The 24,521-nt window shown below is 39.8% G+C and overlaps 1 pseudogene; it reads left to right on the top strand.

Annotated features, from left to right (window-relative positions):
- The first annotated feature begins 22,247 nt into the window (after positions 1–22,247).
- On the top strand, positions 22,248–22,595 carry LOC123459570 (annotated as a pseudogene).
- The last annotated feature ends 1,926 nt before the right edge of the window (positions 22,596–24,521 follow it).

Below are 24,521 nucleotides of genomic sequence, written 5' to 3'. Positions count from 1 at the left end.
AAGGAGCATCCTCAGGTCCAAGATTCTACAGCCCAAAACAACAGGACTGAGTAGGTCAAAAGTCAAGAAGCATGAGAGCAGGAGCCAGGGGAGCTGCTCGGGAAACCAATTTTGAACATAAAGAACATAGTCCTTTAGAAGAAAAGAATGAGGGATAGTACTGTATATATGTAAGTAGATGGACAGATTACTATAGGTGAACTGGACTAAGAAAGGTCAGGAGAAGAGATTAGTAAATGGAGTGGGGAAGGGGTAATAAAAAATCAGTGTATTGTGAATAAGCCACATGATAACATACTTTTTTGGATACTGGACCACCCAGAAGCCATACACAGTTAGTAGAAAAATTTCAGTACTAGGGATGGGATACTTTCCAGTGAGTTGTTGGCCAGGGAGGTCCCTGATGACCCCAAAATGCTACAGTCTATTGCCAAGGCTCTTGGTTTCCCACCAGGAATAGATTATAAGACCCTATTGCTAAAGATTCCACATGCCTGGGCTGCAAGGTCACTGAGAAATCAAACTGGGCCTGAGCTGAAAACCTTCTCCCAGTAGACCAGCTGAAAGAAAGCTGGAAAAAGCTGCACTGTGTGCAGCCTTATGGGAGACAGAAGCCATCAGAAAACAGTGGACACTGCAAGTCTCAAGTTTTTCCAGCCAGGCCAAATGAGCCAACAGCTTCAAGAATGGCATGTCTGTTATGGGGGAAACCAAATGCTCTCTAATTGGACTGGAGACCTGCTCTATGGGAAGGAATACATGCCTGTACTGAAAACCTAATCAAACGCCTAAGGTGAGGGAGGTCTTGAGCATTAGGAGTAGAATGCCTGCTCTTATCTGGCTAAATGAATATATTATGCTCACCAAACTACCCTGTAAACACTTTACTTAATGTTCATACCATGTACTAATGCTACTCTCACTTTTGGTTACAGAAGCTTCTCTTTCCAGATGGCAGTGACCACTGGGATGGCCCAAAAGGCACCAAAGTGCTGAGAAGACATGATGGAGGAATGTTCAGCACTGAAACATCTTTATCACACTTTCCAAGGCTCAGGATCCATTGTGGAAGAGGTGGTAGAAAGAATCCAAGGGCTGAAGGAAGGGTAGGACTACTTATAATACAATTCACCAGACAGAAATTGGCCTTGATATCCATGTTCTTGCAGTGCCTAGCACTATCTTCACAAATCCCTGATAATAGGAGGAAAAGAGGATGGCATCAAAATAAAAGAGAGACTAATGGAAAGAGGGAGGGGATATGATGGAGTGTAGATTTGTGAAGGGGAAACTGGGACAGGGAAGAGAATTAACATGGTTTATTGTCTGTAAGTATGGAAGCTGTCAATAAAAAGGAAAATATCCTACAAAACAAGCAAATAGTTTTTAAAAATGAGAGGCAGAAGTGGCTCTACCAGCAGTGGTACCAGATCCACAGGGCCAGAGCTGCAAGGCTCAGCTTGAGCCACAGAAAGTCAGGAGAGGAGATTTTCCACTCACACCAGAGCTCTTCACAAACTCAAGAAATGTGAAAGAACCACAGTGAACAACAGAGGAACAGATCACGAGGTAGAGGATCATGTGGACCAGCAGGAGAACTAGAGCCACCATCCACAGCCTCCCCCCCACACACACCCACACACCAGCACAAGCACCAGAGACCAGGGGAAGGGAGATCACAGCACCCCACACTGGCGACCAGAGCAACAAAATTGACCAACCCAGCCAGCCAAGTTGAACCCACAGTGCACCAAAGAAGGACCCAAGGAGGAGCACAGCATAACTGAGACCAAAATCATCCCAAAAGATAACTGGGATTACACCAGGTCAGTACCCACCAAATAAGCCTGGTATATAGACCTCCAGTGAAAATGAATCAGAAGAAATGCCTGAGAAAGATTTCAAAGGAATGAAGCCGGGCATGGTGGCACACGCCTTTAATCCCAGCACACAGGAGGCAGAGGTAGGAAGATCACCATGAGTTCGAGGCCACCCTGAGTCTACATAGTGAATTCCAGGAGAGCCTGACCTAAAGTGAGACCTTACCTTGAAAAACCAATTAAAAAAAAAAAAGATTTCAAAGGAATGATTATAAATATACTCAAAGATGTCAAAGAGGAAAGCAAAGGAATCAAAGAAGACACAGGACACCAATTTAATGAAATAAAGAGGTCAATACTGGACATAAATAAGGAAATAGAAATAATAAAGAAAAACCAGGCAGAATTACTAGCAATAAAGCAAACAATTAATGAAATTTAAAAAAAAAAACTCTGTAGAAAATTCTCACCAGTAGAATATGTGAAGGAGAGAACAGAATATCTAAACTAGAAGACCAGGTGGCAGATCTAATACAGTCCAACAAAGAGAAAGACAAACTAATAGGAAAGTATGAATGGGAATTTCAAGATATTCGGGACACTATGAAAAGATCAAACATAAGAATTCAGGGCATAGTAGAAGGAGAAGAATTTCACTCCAAAGGCATAGTAGGCATTTTCAACAAAAGTCATAGAAAACTTCCTCCAAATTTGGAAAGAGGTGCCAATGCAGATGCAGGAATCCTTTAGAACACCAACCAGACAAAACCTAGAAAGAACCTCTCCTCACCATATAATAATTAAACTACCAAACATACAAACCAAAGAAAATATATTGAAAGCAGTTAGATAAAAAAATAAAGCTACATACAAAGGCAAGCCTATCAGGATCACAGCAGATTACTCAACACAAACTTTAAAAGCCAGAAGGGCTTAGAGTGATATATTCCAAGTTCTGAAAGATAACAACTGTCAACCAAAGTTGCTTTATCCTGAAAAGCTATCCATTCAAATAGATGGAGAACTGAGGACATTCCACAACAAAAGCAGGCTAAAGGATTATTTGAAGACAAAACCAGCTCTACAAAAAATACTTGAAAGAATCTCCATGCTGAAGAGAAAGAAAAGCACACATATAAGGAACCTGGAAAAAGCAAGCCATACTCAAATATTAGTTAATACAAGAAAGCAAAGGTAAAATGGGAAGAACTAAAAAAAAAAAAATGGCAAAAACAAATACACACTTTTCAATAATATCTCTTAATATCAATGGCCTCAATGCCCCAATCAAAAGACATAGGTTTGCAGACTGGGTTAAAAAGCAGGATCCTTCAATTTGTTGCCTCCAAGAAACTCACCTTTCTACAAAGGATGGACACTATCTTAGGGCAAAAGGTTGGAAAACGGTGTTTCAAGCAAATGGGCCTAAAAAACAAGCAGGGGTTGCTATCCTAATATCTGACAAGGTAGACTTCAATCCAACATTAGTTAGGAAAGATAAGGAAGGTCACTTTATATTTATTAAAGGCACATTCCAACAGGAGGACATTATAATCCTAAACATATATGCACCTAACATGGGGACTCCCAACTTCCTCAAAAAAATGCTATTAGAACTGAGGTCACAGATAACACCAAACACAGTGGTAGTGAGGGAATTCAACACCCCACTCTCATCAATTGACAGGTCATCCCAGGAAAAAAATAAACAGGCATCTGGATGAAATGGTCATAGAAGAAATGGACCTAACAGATATATACAGGACATTTCATCCAAATGTTGCAGAATATACATTCTTTTCAGCAGCACATGGAACATTCTCTAAAATAGACCATACATTAGGACATAAAGCAAATCTTAACAAATACAGGAAAATTGAAATAATTCCTTGCATTCTATCTGACCACAATGGAATCAAACTACAAATCAACAGCAAGAAAAGCTATAGAGCATATACAACATCATGGAAACTAAACAATACACTACTAAGTGATGAATGGGTCAATGAAGATGGCAAGAAGGAAAACAAAAAATTCATAGAGTAAAATGATAATGAGAACACAACATACCAAAACCTCTGGGACCCAATGAAGGCAGTCCTAGGAGGGAGATTTATAGCTTTAAGTGCCTATATTAAGAAATTAGAAAGGTGGGCTGGAAAGGTGGCTTAGCGGTTAAACGCTTGCCTGTGAAACCTAAGGACTCCTGTTCAAGGCTTGATTCTCCGGGTCCCACGTTAGCCAGATGCACAAGGGGGCACACGTGTCTGGAGTTCGTTTGCAGTGGCCGGAGGCCCTGGTATGCCCATTCTCTCTCCCCCCACCCCTGCCTCTTTCTCTCTCTGTCTGTCGCTCTCAAATAAATAAATAAAAACGAACAAAAAAAGAAAAAGAAATTAAAAAGATCACAAGTAAATGACCTAATGCTTCACCTTAAAGCCTTGGAAAAAGAAGAACAAGGCAAACCAAAATCAGTAGATGGGAACAAATAATAAAGATTAGAGCAGAAATTAATGAAATAGAAACCAAAAAATAATAATAATCCAAAGAATCAATGAAACAAGGAGTTGGTTCTTTGAAAGGATAAACAAGATTGATAAACCCTTAGCAAATCTGACCAAAAGAGAGAAGAGACACAAATTAATAAAATTAGAGATGAAAAAGGCAACATCACAACAGATCCCAGAGAAATTTTAAAAAATCACATACTGTAAAAACATATATTCCACTAAGTATGGAAATCTAAAAGAAATGGATGATTTTTTTTGATTTATATTACCTACCTAAATTAAATCAAGATGAGATTAATCACTTAAATAGATCTATAACAAATATGGAGATCCAAGCAGTTATCAAAATCTCCCAACTAAAAAAAGGCCACACCCAGATGGATTCGCTGGTGAATTTTACCAGACCTTCAGGGAAGAAATATCACCATTGCTTCTTAAGCTTTTCCATAAAATAGAAAAAGAAGGAATCCGACCAAACTCCTTCTACGAAGCCAACATCACCCTGATACCAAAACCAGGCAAAGACGGAATAAAAAAAGAAAATTACAGACCAAACTCCCTCATGAACATAGATGCAAAAGTTCTCAACAAAATATTGGCAAACAGAATGCAAGAATATATCAGAACGATCATTCACCCTGACCAAGTAGGCTTTATCCAGAGATGCAGGGATGGTTCAACATATGCAGATTGATAAATGTAATATATTATATAAATGGACTAAAGGACAAAAATCACATGATCATCTCATTAGATGCAGAGAAAGTGTTCAACAAAATCCAACATCTCTTTATGATAAAAGTCCTACAGAGACTGGGAATAGAAGGAACATATCTAAATATAATAAAGGCTATTTATGGCAAGCCTACAGCCGACATATTAGTAAATGGGGGAAAACTGGAAGCTTTTCCACTAAGATCAGGAACAAGACAAGGGTGTCCACTGTCCCCACTTTTACTTAATATAGTACTGGAAGTCTCAGCTATAGCAATAAGGAAAGAGACACACATAGAAGGGATACAAATTGGAAAGGAAGATATCAAGTTATCATTATTTGCAGATTACATTATTATATACATAAAGGATCCTAAAGACCCTTCCAGCAAACTGTTAGAGCTGATAAACACCTATAGCCACATAGCAGGATACAAAATAAACACACAGAAATCCATAGCCTTCCTACATGCTAACAACAAACACACAGAGGATAAAATCAGAGACTCACTCCCATTCACAATTGCATCAAAAATAAAATACCTTGGAATAAACCTAACCAAGGAAGTGAAGGATCTCTACAATGAACACTTTATAACTCTCAAGTGAGAAATTGCAGAAGACACTAGGAAATGGAAAAACATCCCTTGTTCCTGGATTGAAAGAATCAATATTGTGAAATGGCAATCTTCCCAAAAGCAATCTACACATTTAATGCAATCCCCATCAAAATTCCAATGGCATTCTTCATGGAAATAGAAAAAAGGAATCCAAAAATTCATTTGGAATCAGAAAAAATCTTGAATAGCTAAAACAATTTTAGGCAACAAAATAAGGCTGATGGTTCACCATACCTGATTTTAACCTATAATATAGAGCCATACTAATAAAAACAGTATGGTACTGGCACAAAAGCAGACATGTAGATGAATGGAATTCAAAGAGCCACATTTATACCAGTGATGCAAATCCACTATTAAGCATATGTGACACTTAGGTCATTTTTACTTTGATCACCATGGCAGGGAACATTTTTAACATGCTTCCTATATATTGAATACAATAGGTGCCACATACATGTGTATATGTTCTCATATGAAATATGTATGTTTTGATGATGACATAAGCCCTATGTGGTAGATAGCAAAATTTATATTGTGTTTTTGTTTTATACTTTTTTTTTTGCTTCTCAAGCTAGGGTTCCTATTTTTCCCTCATCTCTACAGTTGTTATTGTCCAATACCCAACTTTTTTATTTGGTCTAGTTTTTTAACATACTATTCATTTTTCTAATTACTAATGAGTAGAAATGCCTTGATGCATTTTCCAGTTGGGTTTCTGTACTTGGAAAATTCCTGTTTGCCAAGATTTTTGTCACATTTCTCATTGTTGATTCAAGAGTTGCTCATATGTTCTAGTATGAGTCTCTTTCTGTCTTGGATATTGCAAGTACATTCTCTCAAGTGTGAAATTACTGAATATCATTAAATTGCATAGTTAAAATCAGTTAACTTGTATGTTGGTCACACTTTATTAAAGGTATTAAAAGCCTTTGAATTTTACATATGATGCAAGTCATTAAAGAATCTTGAACAGAAAAAAAAAGGTATTAAAAACCATAGCCAGTGATGGTAAGCAATGGTTAGAAAAGTATAGGTGAAACAGATTATGAAGCTGGGTCATAAAAGTTCATTTTGTACTTTCTTCTACTTCTGTTTAGGTTAAAAAGTTTCACTATAGCCAGGTGTGGTGGCACATGCCTTTAATCCCAGCACTTGGGAGGCAGAGGTAGGAGGATCGCCATGAGTTCCAGGCCACTCTGAAAATACAGAATGAATTCCAGGTCAACCTGGACTAGAGTGAGACATTACCTCAAAAAAAAAAAAAAAAATAGAAACAAGACTATTACATCTGAAAAAAGTTGGAAGGATTTACACTGCCCAGTTTTTGTTTTTGTTTTTTTTTGTTTGTTTGTTTGTTTTTGTCTTTTTATTAGTTTATTGAGCAAAACACAGGTCGAATGACAAGAAGCACTGACCCAGAAAGTAAAGCAATGGTGTATTTAATGAAACTCTCAAATCTGTGAACATGTTTACAGTGAAATAAATGCTTTTATCCTTTCCATAGAACAGCTTTCCCAACATTGATCGCAGTGTTAAAGTTATTAAGATGCTGGACGGATGAGCAGTTAGAGAATGTTATAAAATAACAAAATCTCAACAGCAGTTTACCCAATGAAAATTTACTGAGACAGCAAAAGAATCTATGTTTGTAGTTACATGGCTAATAAGACATCAGTGTAGTAACTAAGTCCAAAAATACAATGGGAAAAAGCACTATATAACAAGCATAAGCTATCAAGTGAGCACGTATTATAGGCAAACCAATTTTCTATCTGAGGCAGCTTATAGCACCAGCACGTTGGCAGGACCATTAGAGGAAGGTCACTGAATCAAGGCATCTGGGAATAGAAGGGATCTCAGCCACCATCTGCTTCCAGCCCCTTGTGACAACAGGGAAGTGGAGGCTCAGAGAACTGAAGTGTCTGGTCCAAAGCCGCCTGGCACACGGCTGACTGGAAAGTGACCCAAGGCTAAATGCTAGGCCACTGGCTTCAGCTAAAGTGCACTTCCCTTTTGATCTGATATATTTTTCTCATTGACAGGCTTGCTATAACAGAAGTCAATACACTCCATAACATTCTCTAGCATCACATTTATTTCATTGGGAAGGAGTGACATGCATTGTCCTTCATTCTTGGGCCTGAATACACCTTAATTAAAAATTCAGAGTAAGAAGTTAGATGGTACTTTAGTTATAAGTTGGAGAGAAGTGGCATCTGAAGAGAGAATTTGGCACATCTTCCACTATGAAACTACTCTACATGTCAACATCACTAAATCATTGGTATAAAGGTGGTTTTTTTTTTTCTTAAACTGGATAGCCTAACAATTATTAAAGTATAAAAATGGTCCAATCATGGAGAAAGCAAATCAGGCCTTTCATTTAAAACATAAGCATGGAACTTTTTCAACTTAATAAGGTAAAGCATTTTTTGAAAAGCCTGGTTTTAGAAAAACACTGCCCAGTTTTAAAGTTTGATATACTAACCAAGAATGCGGAACTGATATGAAGATAAACATGTAGGTCAACATAAAAGAATTGAGATTCCAGAAATGAAGAGCTTTTAGATGAGGACAATTCAATGGGGATTTTAAAAAGCAGTCTAACAGAACAAAGAGTTCAGTGCTTTGTAGAAACCCTATATATGATAAGGCACAGGTCACAAAATCAGTATTTACTAGCTCATAATAGAAAAAAAAATCAGTTCACATATAGGGCAAAAATGGGATTCCTATTTTACTTATGAAGTTGGACTATAGATAAAGACCTAAAAATACATATTTTAAAGCTTACATGAGAATATCTTGGTGAGTACTTAAAATCCTCCCAAAGCATAAAGCATGTAGCAAGAAAAATAAATCAATGTTGTTCTAAACAGCTTCCTACTACTATGACAGGGTACCAGAGATAATCAACTTACAAGGAGGAAAGGTTTACTTTGTCTTACAGTTTCAGAGGTTTCAGTGCTCTGTTGCTTGACCCTATACTCAGTGGTGACAGAGTCTCTCAAGGCAGAAATGTGTATTAGGAAAGCCCATTATTATGTGGTAGGTAAAAAGTAAAAACCAAAGAGGAAGGGCCCAAGTCTCAATACCTTCTTCAAGGGCTTGCTCACAATGACCTGTTTTGTTCCACTAGAAATTCCTAGAAAAGGTAATGATTTTTGTGTACTGATTTTGTATCCTGGTTGTTGTAGCTATCTTCTCCTTCCAGGGACAAAACACCTGACTAGAAGCAGTTTCCAGGGGAAGCTTCATGGTGGTGAAGGAAGCTGGCCCATTTCATCATACATCAGCAGCAAAAAAAGAACAGCAGTACAAACTGGCTGTGACTCGACCCCACGGTCGGACCCTGGTGACACACTTACTCCAGCAAGGCTCCACTTCCCAAAGGCTCCACCAGGTGTGGTCTAAGCAGAAACCTGGGGGTTATGGGAACATTTACATTCAAACCACCACCCTGATACTTTGCTGAAAGTCTTGATCAGATCTAAGAATTTTCTGGTACAGTCTTTAGTGTGTTTCAAGTATAGGATTATATGTCTGATAATAGGGATAATTTGACTTCTTCTTTCCCTATTTATATCCCATTTATTTTTTTTTAATGTTTTTATTTATTTGCAAACAGACAGACCGAGACAATAGGCATGCCAGGGACTCCAGCCACTGCAAATGAACTCCAGATGTATGCAATGCTTTGTGGATCTGGCTTTATGTGGGTACTGAGGAATCAAACTTGGGTTGTTGACCTTTTCAGGCAAGCTCCTTAACCATGCCTTAACTGCTAAGCCATCTTTACAGCCCTCTTTTACTTTTTTCTCTTACCTTGTTGCTTGAGCTAAGACTTCAAGCACAATATATTGAATTGAAATGGAGAGAGTAGATACCTTGTCTTGTTCCTGATCTTTTTTTTTCACAATTTTTATTAACATTTTCCATGATTATAAAAAATATCCCATGGTAATACCCTCCTTCCCCCCCCACACACACTTTCCCCTTTGAAATTCCATTCTCCATCATATTACCTCCCCATCTCAATCATTGTACTTACATATATACAATACCATCCTATTAAGTACCCTCCTCCCTTCCTTTCTCTTTCCTTTATATCTCCTTTTTAATTTACTGGCCTCTGCTACTAAGTATTTTCCTTCTCACGCAGAAGCCCAATCATCTGTAGCTAGGATCCACATATGAGGGAGAACATGTGGCGCTTGGCTTTCTGGGCCTGGGTTACCTCACTTAGTATCCAGGTTGGCTACCATCATGAAAACAAATGATCATAAATGTTGGCAGAGATGTGGAAAAAGAGGAACTCGTCTACACTGCTGGTGGGAAAGCAATCTGGACCAGCCATTGTGGAAATCAGTGTGGAGGTTCCTAAAACAGCTAAAGATTGTTCCTGATCTTGATGAAAATGCTTTGAGTTTTCTTTTTCATTTAACATGATGCTGGCTATAGATTTGTTATATATCCTCTACTCCTATACTTTTCAAAGCTTTTATCATGAAAAGATGTTAAATTTTGTCAAAGGTCTTTCCTGCATCTATTGAGATGATCATGTGATTTCTGTCCTTGAGTCAATTTATGTGATATATTACACTTATTGATTTGTGTATGTTGCACTCAGGTTCACATTGCTGGCCAAGAGCATCTTTTGGAGGGGAAAAAGGATTTATTTTGCTTTACAGACTCAAGGGGATGCTCCATGATGGCAGGGGACAATGATGGCATGAGCAGAGGGTAGACATCACCCCCTGGCCAACAAAGGTGGACAATAGCAACAGGAGAGTGTGCCAAACACTGGCATGGGGAAGCTGGCTATAATACCCATAAGCCTGCCCCCAATAATACACTGCCTCCATCCAGGAAGCATTAGTTCCAAAATCTCCATCAGCTGGGAACCTAGCATTCAGAACACCTAAGTTTATGGGGGACACCTGAATCAAACCACCACAGTGTATGTTGATCCATCCCTGAGTCTCTGGAATGAAGCCCACTTGATCATAGTGCATATTCTTTTTGGTTTGTCTTTGAATTATGTTCATCAATATTTCATTGAGAATTTTTACACTTATATTCACCAGGGGAAATGGCCCACAGTTTTCAGTTTTGTTGCATGATCCTCATGTGTTTTTGCTATCTGGCATCATAGAATGGGTTTGTGTATTCCCTTCTTTTCTTTTTTTTTTTTTTAACATAGGGTCTTACTCTAGCTCAAGCTAACCTGGATTTCAATATGTAGTCTCAGGGTGGCCTCAAACTCATAGCGATTCTCCTACATCTGCCTCCGGAGTGCTGGGATTAAAGGTGTGTGCCATCATGCCTGGCCATTGTCCAGAAGCTGTTTATAACTATTTATGATGGTTAATCGCAGTCTACTTAACAAGATTTAGAATCACCACAGAAGCAAATTGATTAGGGTCTCACTCTAGCTCAGGCTGACCTGGAATTCACTATGTAATAATCTCAGGGTGGTTTCAAACTCATAGTGATCCTCCTACCTCTGCCACCCAAGTGCTGGGATTAAAGGAGTGTGCCACCACACCCAACTCAACAAATCTTTTTACTTTCATACATTTTTATGTGACTTGCTGAGCTAAATTAGAGTTGCTTCATGAGCCTGGGTTGAAAAGTTAGTTAGTAGCAACTTACCAGTAGCTACACTGTTCTGGAACTTCCTCTCTCCTTCAACAACCACAAACTGCCGCTCTAAAGGGGGTGGAGTCTTCTAAGTACCTTCCCCACCCATGATAAGTCTTGTGTAGGAAACCATAGCTGCTGTGAATTCCTAAGTATAAAGTGTCATGTCCAAAAGACAGGATTCCACAGCACTGCTCCCCATCCTCTAACTCTCCTTTCTGCCCCTGTTCCACAATGTTCCCTGAGCCTTGGAAAGCCTGGTATAGCTGTCACATTTATGAATGGACACACAATATTCGCTTATTCTCAGCATTTTCACCATCTATGTGCCTCTGCATTAACCTCTTCCCACTGCAAAAAAGAAATGTATGTAACCGAGACTGAGAGCAGCACTAATCTGCTATTTAGAGAGAAGTTTGACAATCTGGCCATTATATACATCAACAGTAGTCGATTTCCACCTACAGCCCATAACCTCCCTAGCCATGGGCATTTAACCACATTTTTATTATCAGGCATGAATTCCCTCCTATAGAGGGGCCTCAAATCCAATTGCCCATAACAATCATGCCATTATTCCAGCACTTGGCAAGTAGGTTGTGGAGAACATATGGCTCGTAGCTGGGTAAGACTGCTGGTAACTTTTTTCCCCCATAGGACCTCTGGCACTATGAAGGTTTTGCAGCACAGTTCCAGATGGATTTCTCTATGTCCTTCAACCAAAGCATGCTTATATCAAGATGTAAAAACTGTCTTCAGCAATGGATTCTCACCATCTAGAACTATGACAACAGCCAATATTGTTTTAGGGGTCTCTGTAGCCTTCCTGACAACAACTGATTTGGGAAATAACTCATTTCTGGCACGGGGATTTTTCTGGTAACAACCTATGGCTCCTGGGAGCTGCTTTATGCACCCATACAGGATACCTTTGTTCAAAATATCTTTTTATGATGGAGAATGGAATTTCAAAGGGGAAAGTGGGGGGGGAGGGAGGGAATTAACATGGGATTTTTTTTATAATCATGGAAAATGCTAATAAAAAATTTAAAAATATATATCTTTTTAATTTTTTTAGCTACATTTTAAATTATATATATATAATATGTATGTAGTCTCACTATGTAGTCTCAGGATGGCCTCAAACTCAGGGCAATCCTCCTACCTCTGTCTTCCAAGAGCTGAGGTTAAAGGCGCACACCACCATGCCTGGCTCTTTAATTATATTTTTATTTTTAAATAGAAATATCTTTTTATATATTTTTATTGACAACTTCTATAATTGTAAACAATATCCCATGGTAATTCACTCCCTTCCCCCACTTTCCTCTTTTAAACTCCACTCTTCATCATATCCCCTCCCCATCTCAATCAGTCTCTCTTTTATTTTGATGTCATGATCTTTTCTTCCTATTATGATGGTCTTGTGTAGGTAGTGCCAGGCACTGCAAGGTCATGTACATTCAGGCTATTTTGTGTCTGGAGGAGCACACTGTAAGGAGTCCTACCCTTCCTTTGGCTCTTACATTCTTTCTGCTACCTCTTCTGCAATGGATCCTGAGCCATAGTACTTATATTTTTAATTAGCTTACAGAACAGTAGGTTTCCATATGGCTTTTCCATATGTCCTTAGCTTTGATTACCTTCTTCCTATCTCCTACTCTCCTCATCTTCTCTCCCCATCCTCTTGAGTTAATTTTGGAATGTCTTATGTGTCTAGGAATTTATGCTTTTTTCTAGATTTTTCTTCTTTATTAATATTGATTTTCAAAGTATTTCCTAATGATCCTCTGGGCTTCATTCACATTTTTACCACATGAAGTCTCCTCTGACCTTATCTTCTCCAAGGAAAGAACTAAGAGCATTCAACCAAGAGCACTGATAGTTCAAATATAAATTTATTTAGCAAAGCCTAGAATACACTCCAAAGAAAGACTGGAAAAGGCTGCCCTGATGAGGGAGGGTAGCAACACAGTAGATTCTGGGTTATGGATTTGTAAGAAGCATTTATGAATATTTATGAGGTGAGTGGCATACTCATGGTGACTCTTTTTCCCTCACAAACCATGGTATTCCATATCTCCTCTTTAAGGTATTTCTATGTTCCCCTAGGAAAGACCTCAAAAGGGAGGGAATATGAAAATCACAATTCAAATGATTTAGCCATATCAGCATCTTTAGATGATGCAAACCCTGTGTTAATATGCATGTGTGGCAGTTGGGAAAGTGTCCTGAAACCTCAATTTCTGATCTAGAAAGAACAACCTTTGTTACATGACACTTCCTACTCACCATGCTACATGAGATGAGCTTTGAATCCACAATCCAACCCCAGAAGTCCTTTTCTAGTTCAAATTTATCATTAATTTTTGAGGAGAAAATTTGTTGATCTCTATGCTCCAAAGAGAAGTTTCAACCAGTCTAATCACCCATCTTTATATTCTTTTAATCAACTGTGGTATCTTTGGAACCTTATTCTTTAAGAAAAAAATTGAATTAACATCAAAACAAAACAAAATCTAGATATATTAGAGATTGGAATTTATAAATTCCAATTTATAAATTTATTTAGTTGTGTTCTATACAGTGTTTCTCTATGTAGCCCAGGCTTGTCTCAGACTCACTGCAATCCTACTGCCTTGACTCCCAAGTGTAGGGATTACAAGTGTATGTCACCATGCCCAGCTTAAAAGGCAATTTGGGAAGAGGGAATATGTGTGTGGTGTGCGTGAATGTGTGTATGTGTTTTGTGTTAATGTGGATGCACATGTGTGTGCAAATGCACATGCTTGTATATGAGCATGCATGTGGAGGACAGAGACCAATGTTGAGCATAGGCTTCAGGGAAGTATTTAAAGTGAGTCTTAGGGATAGAGATAGATCAGTGAGTAAAGTGTTTGTCCTTTAAGCATGAAGACTTCAGTTCAATTCCCAGGACCCATATAGAACTTCCAGGTGTGATGGTACATGTCTGTGAATCCCAGTGTTAGAGAGACAGGGATAGGAGGATTCCTTGACTTACTTGCCAGCCAGTCTAGCCCAATAGATGTGCTTTAAGTCAATGAGAGACTCTGTCTCCAAAAAAGAAAAAAGGTAGATGGATTCTTGAGAAATGACACCCAAAGTTGTCCTCTAGCCTCTAATACACATATGTGCTCATGGACACACATGCAAATTCACACACATATCTTTATACAAAGTAAATAAACAAATAATGTTTGGTAATTCTCTGAAAAGGGGAACAAAAGATTGCTTTAGCTAGCATTCCTCACTGATAAAGACTGGCCTCACAGCTATTCCCTCAAAATTTCCACTTGATAATGTTTCTTTATCCATTCTGGTCTGCATAGGCAGGACCTCCAGCCAACCAGCTGAAGGAAGGCAGAATCCCTGCTCCAATACAGAGATATCTAGCCAACATGACCATCAGAAGGCAGGACCCTTCACTGGCCTGCAGACCTGGCTGGTCACCAGGAACCCCAGCCAGTGAGACATTGGTAAGTTGCACCCAGGGCCACAAGTGTAATACAAAAGGGTATTACAACTGGGCATAACTAAATCAGCTGATAAAGAAGAAGGGAATACTGCTGTGACTCAAGAAACATAATCAATGGTACAGGGGCCTGAGGAGAAACAAAAAAACAGATACCAGATTTGGGAGAGACATTTCATGCTCCTGGACTGACAAAATCAATATTGTGAAAATAGCTGTATTGCCAAAGTAATCTACACATTCAGTGCAATCCTCACCAAAGTTCTCAGAGCCAGAGGGAATAATCCAACAATTCATATGAACATGCAAAAGACCATACATAGCTAAAGGAAGCCCAAGTAAAATAACACTGCTAGAGGTACCACAATACCAGATCAAAATTTTACATTAGGGCTCAGGAGACGTCTCAGTGGTTAAAAGAACTTGCTTGCAAAGCCTAACAGCATAGGTTCAATTCCGTAGGACTCACATAAAGCCAGATGCAGAAAGTAGCACATGCATCTGGAGTTTATTTGCAGTGGCAAGAGGCCCTAACATGCCAGTACCATGTTATCTTTATCACTATGGCTCTAAAGTAAAATTTAAATATATATTTTAATATTTATTTACTTACTTAAGAGAGAGGGGTGTGCCAGGGCCTCTAGCCACTGCAAATATACTCCAGACACATGTGCCACCATGTACATCTGGCTTACATGGGCACTGGGGAATTGAACTTGGGTCCATAGGCTCAGCAGGCAACCACCTTAACCACTAAGCCATCCCCTAAATATTTTTATTTATGTTTATTGTTGCTCTATTCACAGTAGCTAGGAAATGGGACCAGCCTAGATGTCCCTCAACTGATGAATGGATAATGGATATGTGGTACACTTACACAATGGAATTCTATTCAGCAGTAAAGAAAAACAAAATTATGAAATTTGCAGGGAAATGGATGGATCTCAAAAGGATTATACTAAGTGAGGTAACCCTGGCCCAGAAAGCCAAATGTTGGATGTTCTTTCTCTTATATGGATCCTAGTTACAAATATTCAGACTTTGTGTGTGAGTTTGAATGAAATTGGTAGCAGAGGCCAGTAAGCTACAAAAGGGCTATAAGGGAGGGAGGCGAGGGGTGGAGTTAAAGGGGTGGCATTGTATATATGTAAGTAGATGGACAGATTACTGCAGGTGGAATGGCATAAGCAAGGTCAGGAAAAGAAGGGGAGGGGGAGGGTTAATCAAAATTCAGGATATTGTGAATAAGCCATACAATAACCTACTTTTTTGGATAACAGCACACCCAGAAGCCATAGACTGTTACTAGAAAAATTTCAGTGCCAGGGATGGGATACCTTCCAGTGAGTTGTTGGCCATGGAGATGCCCAATGTCCCAAAAACATTACAGGATATTTCCAAGGCTCTTGGTTACCCACCAGGAATAGATAATCAGACCCTACGGCTGAAGACTCCATAGCCTGGAATGCAAGGTCACTGAGAATTAAACAGGGGATGAGCTGAAAACCTACTCCCTATAGACCAGCTGAAAGAAAGCTGGAAAAATCTGCACTGCATGCAGGCTTATGGGAGACAAGCCATCAGTGGTGAATGCAGTAGACACTACAAGCCTCAAGATTGGCCAGCCAGGTCAAATGAGCCAACAGGTGCAATAGTGGCATGTCTGTTATGGGGAAACCAACTGCTCTTTAATTGGACTGAGACTTGCTCTATGAGAGGGAATACATGCATGGTACTGAAACCTTTAAAACAAGCCTATGGGGGGGGGGGGAGGTTATGAGCCTTAGGAGTATAATGCCTGCTCTTGTCTGGCTAAATGCATATATTTTGCTCCCAAACTACCCTGTAAAGACTTTACTTAACTTTCATACCCATATATTAATGCCACTCTCACTTTTGGTTAGAGAAGCTTCTCTTTCCAGATAGCAGTGACCACTGGGATTACCCAAAAGGCACCAAAGTGCTCCGAAGAGGTGATGGAGGAATGCTGAGCACTAAAACATCTCTATCACACCTTCCAAGGTTCAGGGTCCATTGCTGAGGAGGTGGTGGAAAGAATATAGGAGCCAAAGGAAGGGAAGAACTGCTTACAATGCAATCATCCAGACAGAAAGTGGCCTTGATATCCATGAACTTACAGTGCCTAACACTACCTTCACAAGACCCTCATAATAGGAAGAAAAGATGATGACATCAAAATAAAAGAGAGACTAATGGAGGGAGGGAGGGGATATAATGGAGTGTGGATTTGTGAAGGGGAAGTGAGTGAGAGGAAGGAATTATCATGAATTATTGTCTGTAAGTATGGAAACTGTGGATAAAAAATTAAAATAAAGTAAAATTTAAATATTTATTATTTATTTGAGACAGAGAGAGAGAGAGAGTTAGCATGTGTGCCCTAAAGTAAAATTTTATATCTGGTATTTGTTGTCCACCAGAACTAGATGGCAAGACCCTATACAGTCCTAAAGACTCCACTTGCTTGGGCTACAAGACACTGAGACATCTGGAATTCAGCTGGAATCCTCCTCCCAGTTGACCATCAGGATGCTAGAAAGACCTAGGCAGTCTGTTGGTGGGGAAAAGCCATCAACAATCTTAACCAGCAGTGGATCTTGCAAACCAGGCCAAATGAGCCAATGGGTGCAATGGTGACTTGTCTGTTATGGGATAAAACAACTGTTCTCTGTTTGATCCTGAGGCCTGCTCCATGGGAAGAAATTCATGCCTGGTACTGAAAACCTAATCAAAAGCCTATGGAGCTGGGTGTGGTGGCACATGACTTTATTTTCAGCACCTGGGAGACTGAGGTAGGAAGATCACTATGAGTTCAATGCCAGCCTGGGACAATAGAATGAATTCCAGGTCAGCCTAGGCTAGAGTGAGAACCTATCTCAAAAATACCAAAAAAAAAAAAAAAAAGAAAAAGAAAATCTTATGGCTAGGGAGGTCATAACCCCTAGAGGGAAAATTACTACTCTCTTCTGGCAAAACAGATATATTATGTCCACCAAACTTCCCTCTAAATACTTATGTTTATGCCCATATATTAATGCTACTTTCACTTTTGATAAGAGAAGCTTCTCTATTCAGATGGCAGTGACCACTGGGGTGACTCAAAACTCACCAAAGCTCTAAGAAGTGACAGTGGAGTGTTCAGCACTAAATGAGACACCTTTTGTCACAGCCTCCCAGGGTCCATTGCAGAAGAGGTGGTAGAATGTAAGAGCCAAAGAAAGGGAAGGAGCGCTTACTATACTGTCTTCCAGACACAAGGTAGCATGGTAATCCTGGCCTTACAGTGGATGACACCACCTGCACAAGACCTGCAGATTAGAAGGGGAAATGATGGCATCGCGATACAAGAGAGACTAGTTGCACAGAAGAGAAGGGAGTCAGTGGAGGGGAGGTTCAGAAGGAGAAGAGTGAAGAGTGACAGGAGGGGCCATGATGATGTATTGTCTATCCGTATGAATGTTATCAATAAAAAGTTTTCTAAAATGATCTGGAGAGATGGCTTAGTGGTTACAGTGCGTGCCTACAAAGGCTAACTACTGGAGTTCAATTCCCCAGCACCCACATAAAGAAAGTTGTGCATGAATCTGGAGTTCATTTGCAGTGGCTAGAGGCCATGGTGTGCCCATTCTTTCTGTCTTTCTTCTATCTCTCTCTGCTAGCAAATAAACAAATAAACATATTTTTATAGGTTAAAAAAAGGGAGGGCTAGGGAGATTTCTTAGTGGTTAAGGCAAAGCCAAAGGACCCAGGTGTGATTCCCCAGGACCCATATAAGCCAGATGCACAAGGTGACACATGCATCTGGAGTTCATTTACAGCAGCCAGGGCATCCATTCTCTCTATCTGCCCCCCCCCTCACACACACACAAATAAAATAAAATAAACGTTTTTTAAAAAGGAAAATAAAAAGAAACCTATAACGGAAGAAAAACATGAAAATAAATCACAAACTTATGAAAATATAAAATATGCTCTAACAGCTTCAGGGCAGGTGGGAATCACTTGAGACACCATGTTTCCCCCATCCCTACTAACTGAAACCTCTTGGTCCCCACAATGAATACCAATAATTTCACTGAAGACCCTCACCTCAGCAGAATTGGGATTGGGGAAGGGTCTATGTGTACAACTTTTTAGAGAGTGAAAGTGAGAGTATGGGCATGCCAGGGCCTCCTGCCACTGCAAACAAACTGCAGACACATGCACCACCTTGTGCATCTGGCTTTACATGGGCACTGTAGAATTGAGCTCAAGCCTTCAGGCTTTACAAGTAAGCACCTCTAACCACTGGGAAGTCTCTCCAGCCTTGGCTGACTCTTCACTAATTGAGGCTGAAGGCTGGAAAAAGAAAAAAAGAAACAGCAAATATTTTATATGGTATTGAAGAACATCTTTAGGTTATTTGTGGTCTTTTTTTTTTTTTTTTTTTTTTTTTTTGGTTTTTCAAGGTAGAGTCTTGCTCTATCCCAGTCTAACTTGGTATTAGTCTCAAGCTGGACTTGAACTCACAGTGATCCTCCTACCTCAGCCTCCTGAATTCTGATATTAAAGACATGCAGCCCCATGCCAGACAGAGAAAGAGAATGGGTGTCCTATGGCTTCCAACCACTGCAAATGAACTCCAGACACCTGCACCACTGTACACCCACCTGGCTTCACATTGGTACTGGGTAATCAAACTCAGGTCATTAGGCTTTACAGGCAAGTGCCTCCACTGCTGAACCATCTCTCTAGCCCCATTCTTATTTTTTAATATTTTATTTATTTATGAGAGAAAAAGAGAGAATGGGCACACCAGGGACTCTAGCCACTTGAAACTCCAGACACATATATGCACCACATTGTGCATCTAGGTTTAGGTAGGTACTGAAGAGTTGACTCCAGGTCTTTAGGCTTTGTAGGAAAGTGCCTTAACCACTGAGCAATCTCTCTAGACCCCCATTTTTTTTTTTGAGGCAAGTCAGACAGACTGCCTTTTTTATGCACAGGTGAGAGAATGAGTAAGAGAGAGAGAGAGAATTGGCGAGAGCCTCCAGCAACTGCAATCGAACTCCAGATGCCTGCACCCCTTGTGTGCATGTGTGATCTTGCACAGTTGACTCTTCGTGAGTCTGGCTTACATGGGACCTAGGGAGTCAAACATGAGTCCTTAGGCTTTGCATGCAAGCGCCTTAACCATTAAGCCATCTCTCCAGCCCCCATTCTTATTTTTTTAACATTTTTTCATGTATTTTTATTTATTTATTTGAGAGCAACAGACAGAGAGAGAGGCAGAGAGAGAGAGAGAGAGAGAGAGGGAGAGAGAATGGGCGCACCAGGGCTTCCAGCCACTGCAAACGAACTCCAGACGCATGCGCCCCTTTGTGCATCTGGCTAACGTGGGTCCTGGGGAATCGAGCCTCGAACCGGGGTCCCTAGGCTTCACAGGCAAGCGCTTAACCGCTAAGCCATCTCTCCAGCCCCCCATTCTTATTTTTAATGGAGCATTTATGGCTAAAAATTTCCAGCTTAGAACTGCTTTTGCTGTATCTCACACCTGACAATGTGCTGTTTTCATTTCTTTTGAATACTAGGAAGTTTTTAATTTTTTTCACAATTTTTATTAACACTTTCCATGATTATAAAAAATATCCCATGGTAATACCCTCCCCCCCCCTTGCACTTTCCCCTTTGAAATTCCATTCTCCATCATATTACCTCCCCATTACAATCATTGTAGTTACATATACACAATACCAACCTATTAAGTACCCTCCTCCCTTCCTTTCTCTTCCCTTTATATCTCCTTTTTAACTTACTGGCCTCTGCTACTAAGTATTCTCATTCTCACACAGAAGCCCAGTCATCTGTAGCTAGGATCCACATATGAGAGAGAACATGTGGCGCTTGGCTTTCTGGGCCTGGGTTACCTCACTTAGTATAATACTTTCCAGGTCCATCCATTTTTCTGCAAATTTCATAACTTCATTTTTCTTTACCGCTGAGTAGAACTCCATTGTATAAATGTGCCACATCTTCATTATCCACTCATCTGTTGAGGGACATCTAGGCTGGTTCCATTTCCCAGCTATTATAAATTGAGCAGCAATAAACATGGTTGAGCACATACTTCTAAGGAAATGAGATGAGTCCTTCGGATATATGCCTATAGCTATATCTGGGTCATATGGCAGATCAATCGTTAGCTGTTTTAGAAACCTCCACACTGATTTCCACAATGGCTGGACCAGATTACATTCCCACCAACAGTGTAGAAGGGTTCCTCTTTTTCCACATCCCCGCCAACATTTATGATCATTTGTTTTCATGATGGTAGCCAATCTAATAGGAGTGAGATGGAATCTCAATGTAGTTTTAATCTGCATTTCCCTGATGACTAGGGATGTAGAACATTTTTTAGATGCTTATATGACATTCATATTTCCTCCTTTGAGAATGCTCTATTTAGCTCCAGAGCCCATTTTTTGACTGGCTTGTTTGATTCCTTATTATTTAACTTTTTGAGTTCTTTGTATATCCTAGATATTAATCCTCTATCAGATATATAGCTGGCAAGGAATTTTTCCCATTCTGTAGGTTGCCTGTTTGCTTTTTTCACTGTGTCCCTTGCCGTGCAAAATCTTTGTAATTTCATGAGGTCCCAGTGGTTAATCTGTGGTTTTATTGCCTGAGCAATTGGGGTTGTATTCAGAAAGTCTTTGCCAAGACCAATATGTTGAAGAGTTTCACCTACTTTTTCCTCTAGCAGTTTCAGAGTTTCAGGTCTGATGTTAAGGTCTTTAATGCATTTGGACTTAATTCTTGTGCATGGAGAGAGAGAAGAAGCTATTTTCACCCTTCTACAGATACATATCCAGTTTTCCCTGCACCATTTGCTGAAGAAGCTGTCTTTTCTCCAATGAGTATTTTTGACACTTTTATCGAATATCAGGTGGCTATAGCTACCTGGACTTACATCTGGGTCCTCTATTCTATTCCACTGATCTACATGTCTGTTTTTGTGCCAGTACCACATTGTTTTTGTTACTATGGCTCTGTAGTATAGGTTAAAATCAGGTATGGTGATGCCACCAGCCTTATTTGTGTTGCTCAGTATTATTTTAGATACTCCAGGTTTTTGTGATGACAAATGAATTTTTGGATTGTTTTTTCTATTTCCATGAAGAATGCCTTTGGAATTTTGGTAGGGATTGCATTAAATGTGTAGATTGCTTTTGGTAAGATTGCCATTTTCACAATATTGATTCTTCCAATCCAGGAACAAGGGATGTTTCTCCACTTTCTAGTGTCTTCTTCAATTTCTCGCTTGAGCATTTTAAAGTTCTCATTGTGGGCTGCGGGAGGCAGATCTGTGGTGGGGGGCAGGCAGAGTAGCTTCCGGAAGGTTCTCGCGCACCAGCCGGTAGCATCCTCACCTGCCGCCAAGATGCCCAAGAGGAAGGTGAGCTCGGCCCACTTCAGGGCGAAGGACGAGCCCAAGCACAGGTCAGCCAGGCTGTCCACTAAACCGGCTCCTGCGAAAGTGGAAGCAAAGCCAAACAAAGCAGCGGGAAAGGATAAACCTTCAAACAAAAAAGTGTAAGCAAAAGGGAAGAGGGCAGCAAAGGGCAAGCAGGCTGAAATGACTAAGCCAGAGACTAAAGAAGACCTACCTGCCTAGAACGGAGAGGCGAAGAGCGAGGAGAGTCCAGCCTCTGAGGAAGCGGGAGAGGAAGACGCCAAGGCTGAGTAGTCATCCTCCGTGTCCATCAGCATCCCTGTCTCCCTCTTGTACAATCCAGAGGAATATGTTTTATCAACTATTTTGTAAATGCAAGTTTTTTAGTAGCTCTAGAAACATTTTTTAAAAGGAGGGAATCCCACCTCATCCCATTTTTTAAGTGTAAATGAGTTTTTTTAAGAGGTGAAACCATTTGCTGGTTGTTTATTTTTTGGTACAACCAGAAAATAGTGGGATATTGAATTATGGGAAGCTTTGACTGTCTTGGGTGTCAGCTTAACATTCCATAGGTGGGGGTTAGTTTTATATCTTACAATACAAAGCATACTAAATGGCAATTTGGAGTCACATTTGTGCATTGAATATGTCTTGAATATTTTCAATTACTCCTAGTCTGTGTTTTTAGTAGAGCCATTTCCGAAGGAAAAAAACAAAAAACCAGTCCTTGGTCACTGCCCTGTGTCAGCACTGTGTGCCTCTGTGACATCTCTAGTCATGGTAGTCCAGTGTTCTTAATAATTTTGATAACGTACTGTGAGATGAAAAATTTGCATTTGCAGTGTATATGATACTAAAATTGTGAACCAGTGGGAGTTGAGTAGAGATTGTGAGCATTTGAAGATGTTTGTACACAAGAGCCTAATAAGGAAAAATGCCTCTAAGATTGAAGCTGGGTGTCACTGGAATAACTTCTAAAGAAACAATACATGGTCTTTAGATTTTTGGTACGTGTGTTAAGACTTGTGTACTATTGAAATGTTTGTGTACTGTTCCTCAGCACCAATAAAAGTATGAAAATAAAAAATTTAAAAATTTAAAAAAATAAAGTTCTCATTGTGGAGATTCTTTACTTCCTTCGTTAGGTTTATTCCAAGGTACTTTATTTTTTTGGATGCAATTGTGAATGTGAGTGATTCTCTGATTTCATCCTCTGTGTGTTTGTTGTTAGCATATATGAAGGCTACTGATTTCTGTGTATTTATTTTGTATCCTGCTACATGGCTGTAGGTTTTGATCAGCTCTAACAGTTTGCTAGTAGAGTCTTTAGGGTCCTTTATGTATAGAATCATGTCATCTGCAAATAATGATAACTTGATTTCTTCCTTTCCAATTTGTATCCCTTCTATGTGTGTCTCTTGCCTTATTGCTATGGCTAAGGCTTCCAGTACTATATTAAATAAAAGTGGGGACAGTGGATACCCTTGTCTTGTTCCTGATCTTAGTGGAAAAGCTTCCAGTTTTTCCCAATTTAGTAATATGTTGGCTGTAGGCTTGTCATAAATAGCTTTTATTATATTTAGATATGTTCCTTCTATTCCCAGTCTCTGTAGGACTTTTATCATGAACAGATGTTGGATTTTGTTGAACACTTTCTCTGCATCTAATGAGATGATCATGTGATTTTTGTCCTTCAACCCATTTATATAATGTATTACATTTATAGATTTGCGTATATTGAACCATCCCTGCATCTCTGGGATAAAGCCTACTTGGTCAGGGTGAATGATCTTTCTGATATATTCTTGTACTCTGTTTGCCAATATTTTGTTGAGAATTTTTTCTATTTTTTTTTAATTTGTTCATTATTTATTTATTTATTTGAGAGCTACAGACACAGACAGAAAGACACATAGAGGGAGAGAGAGAGAATGGGCACGCCAGGGCTTCCAGCCACTGCAAACGAACTCCAGACATGTGCGCCCCCTTGTGCATCTGGCTAATGTGGGACCTGGGGAACCGAGCCTCGAACCGGGGTCCTTAGGCTTCATAGGCAAGCGCTTAACCGCTAAGCCATCTCTCCAGCCCTTGTTGAGAATTTTTTTTTTAATTTTTTTTGTTCATTTTTATTTATTTATTTGAGAGTGACAGAGAGAGAGAGAGGGAGAGAGAGAGACAGGTAGAGAGAGAATGGGCACACCAGGGCCTCCAGCCACTGCAAACGAACTCCAGATGCATGCGCCCCCTTGTGCATCTGGCTAA

Source organism: Jaculus jaculus, chromosome 3 (assembly GCF_020740685.1).
Source record: "Jaculus jaculus isolate mJacJac1 chromosome 3, mJacJac1.mat.Y.cur, whole genome shotgun sequence".
In the NCBI taxonomy this organism is placed as follows: domain Eukaryota; kingdom Metazoa; phylum Chordata; class Mammalia; order Rodentia; family Dipodidae; genus Jaculus; species Jaculus jaculus.
The sequence above is the reverse complement of the archived record's forward strand: the minus strand, read 5'-3'. Positions and strand labels throughout refer to the sequence as shown.